At 42.3% G+C, this 12,355-nt stretch overlaps 1 long non-coding RNA gene across 2 annotated transcripts in view; it reads right to left on the minus strand.

Annotated features, from left to right (window-relative positions):
- Positions 1-12,355, minus strand: part of LOC120094286 (uncharacterized) — a 49,425-nt gene that overhangs the window by 15,889 nt on the left and 21,181 nt on the right. The gene's annotated exons all lie outside the window — the stretch shown is intronic.

Genomic DNA, 12,355 nt, shown 5'->3' on the forward strand with positions numbered 1-12,355 from the left:
GTCCCCAGTCACATACTTCTGCCCCTCAAACAGTGCCAGTGACTGAAGACCACGGGTTCAAATGCCTAGACAAAGAATCAGATGTGTCTTGAAAGACACACAGGGGAAAGACTGAGGTGAGAGCAGGAGGACTTCAGAGGTGATGAGAATAGAGGAAGGAAAATTGTCTTGAGACCCTCAGACTGCAGTGAGCTGAGGGAAGCTTCGGCCTTCCAACTGTGCTGAAGGGAACACAGAGAGCCCACCTTAGGCATCAATCACTGCCCTGGTCCTCCTGATGTCTCCATTGTGAATGTGTGTCAGATCCTGTTAGATCCTGTCAGATCCCCTTAACAGCAGCATAGAAAGATCAAGTCACAGGTCTTCCTAGAGTCCCTGTACAATGACTAAAACACAAATCTGAGTGTGTTGGAGTGGGCATGGGGAAGGGAACTGTGTACCAAGACAAAGATGACCTAGTTATGTCTCCTCTGAACCCATAGCTACTGCCCACTGCAGGAGTAATAGAACCACATAAACAAGTGTTCTTCTCTAGTTCTGTAGTACCTGGCTTGGAGAGTCTGTCCAGGTTCCAAGTCATGGTCACCATAATGAAGCAGTATATTGTCCTAAAGCATGTCTCTCACCCCTTGGGGAAAGTTCTGAAGTAAGGACTCCATTTTGCTCCCAGGAGTCACAGACTAGCCCAATGGCTGAAACATGGAACTTGATAACAGCTTTGTGGCCAACGTGAACGAACAACTTGCCCACCTGAGAACCTCCCTACCTGTCTGTGGAAGCAGCTCTCTCACACCCACCCTTCCTTAGTTCTCCAATCACAGTGAATTCTGAGAAAAGTCAGGACTCATCTTGGGGCATGTGTCTTATGTCTTATACCCATCTTGAAATAAACTTTATACACTCGAGTTGGAGGGAAAGAAAAAAGGAAGAGGAAGACTGTGATGGTTAATATCAACTGACAACTTGATAGGGTTTATAGTCATCCTAGAAACTAACCTCTGGGCAGGTTTGCAAAGGAGCTCCTGGATTAGGTTAGCCGAGGTGGACAGACCTCCCCTAATATGGACAGCACTGTCTCATGCTGGGGTCCCACACTGAATAAAAAGGAGAGAGTAAGTTGGATGCAAGTGTTTGTCTGTGTGTGCGTGCGTGTATGTGTGTGTGTGTGTGTATGTGTATATATATGTGTGTATGTGTATGTACATGTGCATATGTGTGCATATGTGTATGTGCATGTATGTCTCTGTGTGTATGTATGTTCATGTATGTGTATGTGTATATGTGTATGTGTATATGTGTGTATATGTATGTGTGTATATGTATGTATGTGGGTGCATATTTGTGTGGATATGTGTATGTGTGTGTATATGTATGTTTATGTGTGTGTACATGTGTGTTTATGTGTATGTGTGTATATATGTGTATATGTATGTTTATGTGTGTATGTGTATGTGTGTATATATGTGTATATGTATGTTTATGTGTGTGTATGTGTGTGTTTGTGTTTATATGAGAATATGTGTTTATGTGTGTGTATGTGTGTGTATGTATGTGTGTATGTGTATGTTTATGTGTGTATATGTGTGTTTATGTGTATTTATGTGAGTGTATGTGTGTTTATGTGAGTGTATGTTTGTGTATGTGTGTGTATATGTATGTGTGTATGTGTGTTTGTGTGTATGTATGTGTGTATATGTATGTGAGTATGTATGTTTATGTGTGTTTATGTGAGTGTATGTGTGTATATATATGTGTTTATGTGTGTGTATATGTGTGCGTATATATATGTGTATGTGTTTCCTGATTGTGGACACTATGACCAGATGCCTTCCCCATCCTGATGGGCTATACTTCATACTGTCAGCTAAAGTAGCACCTTCCTTTTTAAGGTGATTGTGTCGACTATTGTGCCATAGTGACTACAAAAGCCACTAGTGCAGAGGGCCACCAACAGCAAGGTTGTGCGAAAGCCCAGTTCTTCCACTTCCATCTTCTTTGGCATTGGTTATGCTCCACGTCTGAGTGTGCCTCCAGTGTGGCTGACAGCCCTGTATCGTCTTCCAAATGCAGACCCCTAGATTGCAATTGAACGTGTTCCCAATGGTACTTTACACCTATGTATGCATGCTAATCTACATTGGGCCGAGGCTTTGAGACCCAAAGACTGCATGGGACCCCAACCCTTTTACATGGGCTTCAGTCATCACTGAGAACAGAACAGACATGCTACTGAAGATTACTATGGAAACATTTCAGATTTAAGGACACAGCCTACTGTTCTAGATGGTCATAAAAATATCACACTGAATGTTACAGAGCTGGTAGGAAAGGGGAAAATAAAGGAAAAGGGAGTTGGACTGAAGAGAAAGGAAGGGAAGGAAAGGGAGGAGAAGGGAAGAGACAGGGGTGGGGGTTGTGTGGAGGGAGGGAGGTGATCTCACTTGGCTTGGATGTAAGTTTCTATAAGCCTTCTTAGCAGGAGCATCTGTGACTATGTTGTTTCCTCTGGCCTAGCCAAGTGTCAGGTGACTGTAAAATACATGGTTGTCTTATGTCTGAATCTGTAACATTTGCAACCCATTTTTATCAGCAGACCTACTATACCACTTCTCAAAGCAAAGGCGATCATCTGTCTGTTGGGTTGGGCACCAAGCTTTGCCCTTTCTTGGTACCTCCAGAGTATGAACTGAAAACATTTTATCTACCCAGCTAGGAGTCAGAGAAGAGCCCCACCAGCTCGTACAGAGAACAAAGGGCAGGAAACCAAACAAGTAAGCCAGAACCCCAAGCAGCAAACTGAGTTTGTCAACCTTCTCTCCGCCCAAAGACAAATGGGTCTTTTGTTGTTGACTTAAATTAACCATGTACTTCAAGACCAATAAGCCTTCCTCTGTCTACACACAACTGCCATGTTCCATCCTGTGGACCTTGAAGTAGGAATTTAATCAACTTGATTCACTCTGCCCTTGACTGGTCCATTCACAAAAAGAGTGGTGCTCAAATGAGCTTGAGGTAAGTTTACCAGATAGACATGTGAGGTTTCTATGAGGTGTGAAGAGAATTAAGCACTGGGTTTGTTTTTTTTCTCAGAACTTCAGAATTATGAACTGTACATTATGGGGAAAGGAAGTAGGTTTGCTTAGTTTCCATGTGTCTATTCTGAACCTAACACCCAGGTGGGAAGGGGAAATAGAACATGTATTATTACCTTGTCAGAATGGACTCATGTTGCCCTAGGGGCTGTCTGAGATGCACACAGAAACAGAAGCCATATTACAGAAGCTGGCTGTGGGGAGAATAAGAAAATATGTTCTGGGAAATATGTTTCGATTTTTAAAAAAATGTATTTATTCGGGGAAAGGGGATATAACATTTGAAATGTAAATAAATAAAAAATGTATTTATTCTCTCACAATTACACACACACACACACACACATGTGTATACACACTACTTTGATCATATCCCCACCCTTGTCCTTTTTCATCCCCTATGCCCTCCCCACTGAATCCTTTTTCCTTCCTTCTACCTCTTCCTACTTTATTATCCTTTTAAATGTTTTTCTATCTCCACTGCATTCCATTAGGGGTGCCTGCATGATCATGGTGGAGGAGTTATTCAGTGGGTATACCACTGAAGATATGACTCTTCCTGCTCCAGAAACCTTATTGCCTATAGTTCCTTAGGGAGGGTTAGGACTTGAGAGGACTCCCCCATCTCTAATGGAACGTTGATGGGCCCAGCGTTATACAGGGAACCTCCATGGCTTTCCAGGTGCAACAGCGTGTCACATCCAGAAGTTGGTGATTCACAGCGTTCCTTCTCATTACTTGACTCTTACAGTCTTTCTGTCTCTTCTTCCTCAGTGTTCCCCTATCCTTGGGGCAGCGGGATGGCATAGATGCCCCCGTTTAGGGCCTGGTACACAACAATCACTTATTCTAAGCCCATTGGTCAGTTATAAGTCTCTGCACTAAATCTCACACAGTGTGAATGGAAAGTTCTCTGAGAGCAGCACTAAGTGGATTGGTTGTTGCCTTAACTCCGAAGTAACTTGGGTTCTGTCCCTGGTGTTAGGAGGACCTCAGCAATGAGTAACCCCATTCTCCCCTCTGCATCAGTGAGGTGCTATGTTGCTCTGGCCCAAGAACAACACTTCACAAGTGGAGTCTCTGATCTGGTTACCCCTTTGCGGTTCCTTCTGGGTTCCAGTTGTAACTGCTGGCTCTGCCTCTCTGGAGTTCTTGCCAGTGTCCTGCAGTCTGCCCAGAGGGTGTTAGAAGAATCTGGTGTATACTTCAGGTTCCACCAAATTTTCAGCTCTTTTAATGCTGTTTGAATCTGATTCAACACGTCACTCACAGCACAGTTTGGATAAGAAATGTCCCAGCTTGAATGTTGGAACACTTGGGGCCCATATGATTGAGGAAGTTGGGAAACTTTTGAAAAGTGGACTTAGATGAGGGCAGTAAGGCCCAGGAGACAGGAACAGAGGTTTATGAACTACTGGCTCTGCTTCCACATCTGACACCACTTCCGGTTTGTCCCCCCCCCCTCTCTCTCTCTCTCTCTCTCTCCTCTCTCTCTCTCTGTCTCTCTCTCTGTCTCTCTGTCTCCCTCCCTCCCTCTCTCTCTCTCTCATACACACACACACACACACACAGTGTGTTTTGAAGGCAAGACAGAGTGTACAGACCAATCAAACAGAGGTATGTGTAATGTGTCCGAGGCACAGTGAGTTCTGTCATACAACAAAAGAATAAGGAAAGCACACACACACACACACACACACACACACACCCCACTACCACCACCATTACACACTTACAATGTTTGAATAGATTTGAATGAAAGGTTGACTCTAAGTATGTATATACAATTTGTTCTGGCCACAGAGAGGACTATCAGAGAGCAAAGAAAGAGGTTTGAAGGCAGTGCATAGTTTTTGTAGGAAGCTTGTGTGCCTGAGCAGAACTCAGGGAACTAAAGAGAAAGGAAAAGAGAAATAGAGAGTAGAGAAAAGAATCCTGGGGGAACCTGGAGTCTGTCCTTAATTTCAAACCGGGGAACAGCATTAGAAAGCTGGAAGATTCATTCCTTCAACAGTTATTTTCTGTGCCTACTATGCTCTAGGCGTGCAAGAAAACGGTCATGTGCAGGCCCCAGGCTGCAGAGCTTGGGCTCGGTTTGAGAGCCTAGAGCTCCAAGGTGCCATTCCAGGCTGGGTCATATCCCTGCTTGCCGGGCCAAGCAACAACAATCTTCCTGTGTTTGAGCTGAAGGAAGAAGAGTCAGGTTGCACAACACAGGAAATATTCTGCAGGGGGAGTTTATTTTCAGGTCAGATTCAAGTGCTGAGGGCTTGTTCCAGGGAACAATCATGACCCTTCCCATACCGCGTTCCTGGCAGGAAGTACACTTTGCTATGGATCATGTAGATTTAAGGCAGATAACTCAATTTGGTAATGGAGTCAGAGAAACACTGGGCGGGCTACATGGGAATTGTCAAATGGAACTGGAGAAGTCTCTCTTCAATCTAAGACCTAAAGCTGGCTTCTCAGCATACAATCACAATCCCAGCACATAGGAGGCAGAGACAGGAGGACCAGAGTTCTCGATCATCCTTGCCCACACAGAAGGGCTGTGTGAGATCCCATGTTGAAAAAAGAGCAGAGCTGAATACTTTCTGGTTCGCAACTGTGCCAGGAGCAGAGGCCTGGCACTGGACCTGGTCCTAAACAGCCCACACCCCAGCTGCAGCTGGACTCCCCAGGTAATCTGACACATCTAGGTTCCTAGGTGAGACCCGAAACCCCACACCCAAACCCAATGTACCAGGATCCCTGTGACCTGGGGATGCAGATTCCCTGTCCAGCCAGAAATCTGCATGCCTTCTGGTTCCTACCTGTGCTGGGAGAAGAGCCCCAGCTCTGGACCTGAACCCACACAGCCAACAGCCCACAGCCCATAGCCTACTTGCAGCTTGACTCCCCAGGTATACTGACACATTTAGAATCACAGGCTCAGGGTTCGCAGGCTCACAGAGGACAGGTTCCAGTCAGAGACAGGGAGGCCAGATAACACCAGAGATAACCAGGTGGTGAGAGGCAAGCCCAAGAACATCAACAACAGAAGCCAATTTGACTTGGCAATATCAGAACACAGTTCTCCCACCACAGCAACTCCTGGATACTCCAACACACCTATAAAGCAAGATTCATACTAAACTCCCATTTCATGAAGATGATAGAGAACTTTAAGAAGGACATAAACAACTCCCTTAAAGAAATACAGGAGAGGGGTTGGGGATTTAGCTCAGTGGTAGAGCGCTTGCCTAGGAAGCGCAAGGCCCTGGGTTCGGTCCCCAGCTCTGAAAAAAAGAACCAAAAAAAAAAAAAAAAGAAAGAAATACAGGAGAGCACAACCAAACAGGTGAAGGAATTGAACAAAACCACCCAGGATCTAAAAATAGAAATAGAATCATTAAAGAAAACTCAAAAGGGAGACAGCCCTGGAGATGGAAAACCTAGGAATGAGATCAGGAGTCACAGACGCAAGCATCACCAACAAAATACAAGAGACAGAAGAGAGAATCTCAGTGGTAGAAGATACCATAGAATACATCGATACGACAGCCAAGGAACACATGAAAAGCAAAAAGCTCCTATCTCAAAACATTCAAGAAATTCAGAACACAATGAAAAGACTGGACCTGAGAATAATAGGTATAGAGGAGAGTGAAGATCCCAACTCAGAGGGCCAGCAAGTATCTTCAACAAAATTATAAAAGACTTTCCTAGCCTAAAGACAGAAATGCCCATAAACATACAAGAGGCCTACAGAACACCAAACAGATGGGACCAGAAAAGAAATTCTTCTCTTCACATAATAATCAAAACACCAAATGCACAGAATATTGAAAGCAGTAAGGGAAAAGCGTCAAGTAACAGATAAAGGCTGACCTATCAGAGTTACACCAGACTTCTCAATAGGGACTCTAAAAGCCAGAAGATCCTGGGAAGATGATACACAGACCATAAAATAACAAAAAAAAAATGCCACCCCAGGCTACTATATCCAACAAAACTCTCAATTACCATAGATGGAGAAACCAAGGTATTCCTAGACAAAACCAAATTTACATAATATCTTTCCATAAATTCAGCCATATAGAGAATAATAGAAAGGAAAATCGAATACAAAGAGGGAAACTATGCCCAAGAAAAAACAAAAAATTAATCCTTTCACAACAAACCCAAAAGAAGAGAAAGATATAAACATAATGTTGTATCTCTAACAACAGAAATAACAGGAAGCAACAATCGTTGGTGCCTAATATCTCTCAACATCAATGGACTCAATTCCCCAATAAAAAGGTCTAGGCTAATAGTAGATACATAAATAGGATACAGCAATTTTCTGCATACAGGAAACACACTTCAGAGTCAAAGACAGATATTGCCTCAAAGTCAAAGGATGGGAAAAAGTTTTCCAAGCAAATGGTCCTAAGAAACAAGTTGGAGTAGCCATTCTAATATCCAATGAAATGGACTTTTAACCAAAAGTTATCAAAAAAGATGGGGAAGAACAATATATACCCATCAAAGGAAAAATCCACCAAGATGAACTGTTATGTTCTCAGTTGTGAACACTTATGCCTCAAATGCAAGAGCACCCACATTTCTAAAAGAAATGTTACTAAAGATCAAAGCACACATTGAACCTCACACAATAATAGTAGGAGATTTTAACATCCCACTCTCACTAATGGACAGATCATGGAAACAGAAACTAAACAAAGACACAGTGAAACTAAATGAAGTTATGAAACAAATGAACTTAACCCATATCTACAGAACATTTCACCCTAAAACAAAAGAATATACTTCCTTCTCAGCACCTCTTGGTAACTTCTCAAAAATCAACCATGAACTCGGACACAAAACAAACCTCAACAGATACAAGAACAATGAGTTATTCCCATGTATTCTATTGGACCACCATGGATTAAGGCTGGTCTTTAATAGCAACAAAAACAACAAAAAGCTCACATACACGTGGAAGCTGAATGACTATTCAATGATAACTTGTTCAGGGAAAAAGTAAAGAAATTAAAGACTTTTTAGAACTCAGTGAAAATGAAGGCACAACATATCCGAACTTATGGGACACGATGAAAGCAGTGCTAAGAGGAAAACTCATAGCTCTGAGAGCCTCCATAAAGAAATTGGAGAGATCATACACTAGCAGCCTAGCAGCTCATCTGAAAGCTCTAGAAGAAAAAGAGGCAAATACACCCAGCAGGAAATAATCAAACTCAGGGCTGAAATCAACCAAGTAGAAACAAAAAGAACTATACAAATTATCAACATAACTAGGAACTGGTTCTTTGACAAAATCAACAAGATAGAAAACCCCTTAGCTAGAATAACCAGAAGGCACAGAACCAGTATACAAATGAACAAAATCAGGAATGAAAAGGTAGATATAACAACAGAAACTGAGGAAATTAAAAAAATAATCAGATCCTACTACAAAAGTATATATTCAACAAAACTGGAAAATCTGAATGAAATGGATGATTTCCTAGACAGATGCCAGGTACCAAAATTAAATCAGGATCAGATAAACTATCTAAACAGTCCTATAACCCCTAAAGAAATAGAAGCAGTCATTAAATGTCTCCCAACCAAAAAAATGCCCAGGGCCAGATGGTTTTAATGCAGAATTCTATCAGACCTTCAAAGAAGATCTAATACCAATACTCCTCAAACTAGTCCATAAAATAGTAACAGAAGGAACACTACCCAATTCTTTCTATGAAGCCACAGTTACTCTGATACCTAAACCATAAAAAGACCCATTAAATAAAAGAGAACTACAGTTTCCTTAATGAATTTCCTTAATGAATATCAATGCAAAAATATTCACTAAAATTCTTGTAAAATGAATCCAAGAACACATCAAAATGATCATCCACCATGATCAAGTAAGCTTCATTCCAGGAATGCAGGGATGCTCAATAAACAGAAATTCATCAATGTAATCCACTATATAAATAAACTCAAAGAAAAAAAACACCTGATCATCTCATTAGATGCTGAAAAAGCCTTTGACAAAATACAATACCCCTTCACGTTAAAAGTATTGAAAAGATCAGGAATTCAAGGCCCATACCTAAATATAATAAAAAGAAATATACAGCAAACCAATAGCTAACATCAAACTAAATGGAGAGAAACTCAAAGCAATCCCATTAAATCAGGAACAAGACAAGGCTGCCCACTCACTGTCTCCCTACCTATTCATTATAATACTCAAAGTTCTAGCCAGAGCAATTAGACATCAAAAAGAGATCAAAGAGATACAAATTGGGAGAGAGGAAGTCAAGATATCACTATTTGCAGATGATATGATAATATATAAAAGTGACCCCAAAAATTCTATGAGAGAGCTCCTACAGCTGATAAACAATTTCAATAAAGTGGCTGGATATAAAATCAACTAAAACAAATCAGTACCCATCCCCTACTCAAAGGATAAAAGGGTTGAGAAAGAAATTAGGGAAAGAACACCTTTCACAATAGTCCCAAATAATATAAAATAACTCAGTGTGACTCTAACCAAGCAAGTGAAAGATCTGTATGATAAGAACTTCAAATCCCTGAAGAAAGAAATCAAAGAAGACTTCAGAAGATGGAAAGATCTCCCATGCCCATGGATTGGCAGGATTAATATAGTAAAAATGGCCATCTTATCAAAAATAATCTACAGATTTAACGCAATCCCCATCAAAATTCTGACTCAATCCTTCATAGAGTTAGAAAGAGCAATTCTCAAATTCATTTGGAATAACAAAACCTAGGATAAGGAAAACTATTCTAAACAATAAAAAAACTTCTGGGGGAATCACCATTCCTGACCTCCAGCTATACTACAGAGCAATAGTGATAAAAACTGCATGGTATTAGTACAGAGACAGACAGCTAGATCAATGGAATAGAACCCGCACTCCTATGGTCACTTGGTCTTTGACAAAGAAGCTAAACCATCCAGTGCAAAAAAGTGTTTTCAACAAATGATGCAGGTTCAACTGGAAGTCTACATGAAGAAGAATGCAAATTGATCCATTCTTATCTCCTTGTGCAAAGCTCAAGTCCAAGTGGATCAAGGACCTCCACATAAAACCAGATATGCTGAATCTAATAGAAGAAAAAGTGGGGAAGAGCCTCGAATACTTGGGCACAGGGGAAAACTTCCTGAACAGAACACCAATGGCTTATGCTTTAAGAGCAACAATTGACAAATAGGACTTCATAAAATTGAAAACCTTCTTTAAAGCAAAGGACACTGTCATTAGGACAAAATGGCAACCCACAGATTGGGAAAAGATATTTACCTACTCTACATCTGATAGAGGGCTAATATCCAAAATAAACAAAGAACTCAAGAAGGTAGACTCCAGAGAACCAAATAACCCTATTAAAAAGTGGAGTACAGGGGCAAATAGAGAATTCTCAACTGAGGAATCTTGAATGGCTGAGAATCACCTAAGAAATGTTCAACATTCTTACGAATCAGGGAAATGCAAATCAAAATAACCCTGAGATTCCACCTCACACAAGTCAGAATGGCTAAGATCAAAAACTCAGGTGACAGCAGATGCTGGTGAGGATGTGGAGAAAGAGGAACACTCCTCCATTGCTGGTGGGATTGCAAACTGGTGAAAGCACTTTGGAAATCAGTATGGAGGTTCCTGAGAAAATCAGTATGGAAATAGTTCCTGAGGACCCAGCTATACCACTCCGGGGCATATACCCAAAAGATGCTCCAACGTATAACAAGGATATATGCTCTACTATGTTCATAGCAGCCTTATTTACAATAGCCAGAAGCTGGAAACACCCCAGATGTCCTTCAACAGAGGAATAGGTACAGAAATGTGATACATCTATACAATGGAGTACTACTCGGCTATCAAAAACAACGACTTCATGAAATTCATAGGTAAATGGAATGAACTAGAAAATATCATCCCAACCATATGGAATGTGGAAGGAGGGAAGAGAAGGGTGTGGATGCTTTAGTCCTGCATTGAGGGGAGAACAGGACAATTGTGGGAGGTGGAGGGAGATGGGGACTGGGGAGGGAGAAAGGAGGGGGAAGCAGTAAGACTGGCAGTATCAGGAACTAGAGGAGATGTGAGAGAGCTATAGAGGGAATAGTTGTTTGTTTACGAATTCAAACAAAAATATGTAGCATGGGGAGTTTAGGAACTGGGGATAGTCACAGACATCAGGGAAATGTGAGGCTCCCAGGGCCCAACAGGGATGACCCTAGCTGAAATGCAGAGGATGGGGAGATAGAATCTGTTGAGACCACCTCCAGTAGATAGGCAAGACCCCCGGATGAGGGATGGGGCTACCCACCCATCTCAAAGTTTTTAACCCAGAAATGTTCTTTTCCAAAGGAAGAACAGGGACAAAAATGGGACAGAGACTGAAGGAAGGGCCAACTAAGGACTGCCCCACCTGGGGATCCTTCGTGTCTGCAGACACCAAACCCTACACTGTTGCCATGGTCAGGAGGCTGTTGCTGACAGGAACTTAGTGTGGCAGTTCCTGAGGAGGTTCGGCCAGCAATTGACTAATGCAGATGTGGATGCTTGGAGCCAACACTCAGACAGAGCTCAGGGAACCTGCTCAGGGAGCTGGTGGAAGGACTGTAGGAGCAGAGGAGGGTTGCAACCTCATTGGAAGAACAACGTAGGCCGGCCACTCCGTTCTCCCAAAGATTAGACCACCAACCAAGGAGTGTTCTTGGAGGGATTCATGGCTCCAGATATACATGTGGCAGAGGAAGGCCTTGCCTGACAGCAATGGGAGGGGAGGCCCTTGGTCCTGGGGACACTTGATGTCCTGGTGTAAGGGGATGCTAGAGTGGTGTGGCAGGAAATTGTGGGTTTATGTGGGATCATTCATTCAGGCAAAGAGGAGGGGGGAGGGTAGATGTGGGATGGGGTGTTGGTGGAGCAGAAACTGAGAAGTGAGATACCACTTGAAATGTAATCAAATGGAATGATTAATAAAAAATAAAAATAAAGAAAGGAAAGAAGAAAAAAGAGCAGAGGTTGGGAAGGAAGAAGGAGCAGTGGATGAGAGCTGCGAAAGCAAGGACCTGAAGTCAAATCTCCATCACCTACATGGAATCCAGGAACGGCCACGATTGCCCATAACCCCAGTGTTGGCGGGAGTCAACAGGGAGATTCTAGGAGTTCAGTGACAGCAGCCTAGTTGAAACAGTAGGATAAAGGGAGAGAGAGAGAGAGAGAGAGAGAGAGAGAGAGAGAGACAGA

This window comes from Rattus norvegicus, chromosome 8 (assembly GCF_036323735.1).
Source record: "Rattus norvegicus strain BN/NHsdMcwi chromosome 8, GRCr8, whole genome shotgun sequence".
NCBI classification, from domain to species: domain Eukaryota; kingdom Metazoa; phylum Chordata; class Mammalia; order Rodentia; family Muridae; genus Rattus; species Rattus norvegicus.